Below are 827 nucleotides of genomic sequence, written 5' to 3'. Positions count from 1 at the left end.
AGGATGCCATTGGCCTTCTTGGCAACAAGGGCACATTGCTGGCTCATGGTCAGCTTGTCATCCACCAGGACTCCCAGGTGCTCTCAGCAGAGCTGCTTTCCAGCAGGTCAGCCCCCAGCCTGTACTGGTGCATGGGGTTCAACCTCCCTGGGGGCAGCACCCAACACTCGCCCTTGTTGAATTTCATCAGGTTCCTCTCCACCCAACTCTCCAGCCTGCTTGCCTTTTCCCTGCTTGCCTTGGCACCGGACTGCGCCAGGCGCGGTCAGTGGCAGCACAGGGCAGTTTCTCCGCTCGGAGCAGCGATGCTTCCCTCGTCAGTCGGCTTACGAAGGGTGCTACGTCTCGTTCCTGAGCTGCAGGATCGGGGCTTGCCGTGGTCAGGACCAGGCAAAGGCAGGGCTCACCCCCAGCCTGGGGGTGAGTGTCCCTGGGAACGAAGGGTTTCCAGGTGAGGATGTGGACCACTGGGGCCTTTTGGTGGGGTTTTGTACAGACTCCTTTTCTACCATTCCCGGGCTCTGCCCTGGGCCGTGCAGCAGGGAACTGGTGCCCCCCACTCCCAGGGGATCATGCCCTAAAGGGTGAGGGGGTGGGGGGCTCTTGGCTGCCCCTCTGTGCAGGCAGGGGCCGGCTGGGCAGCAGGGATGAGTCTCCAGGAGTCCTGGGGAACCAAGTGCCCTTGCTGCCCCACCTCAGGGAAAGAATCATGGAATCACAGAACCGTTTGCATTGGGAAAGCCCTTTCGGATCACCCAGCCCAACCATTCCCCTAACCCTGCCATCCCAGGGATCCAGATGTTGAGGATGGTGCCAGACTCCCACAG

This window comes from Egretta garzetta, unplaced genomic scaffold (assembly GCF_000687185.1).
Source record: "Egretta garzetta isolate BGI_Z169 unplaced genomic scaffold, ASM68718v1 scaffold60, whole genome shotgun sequence".
In the NCBI taxonomy this organism is placed as follows: domain Eukaryota; kingdom Metazoa; phylum Chordata; class Aves; order Pelecaniformes; family Ardeidae; genus Egretta; species Egretta garzetta.
Note: the sequence above shows the minus strand (reverse complement) of the source record.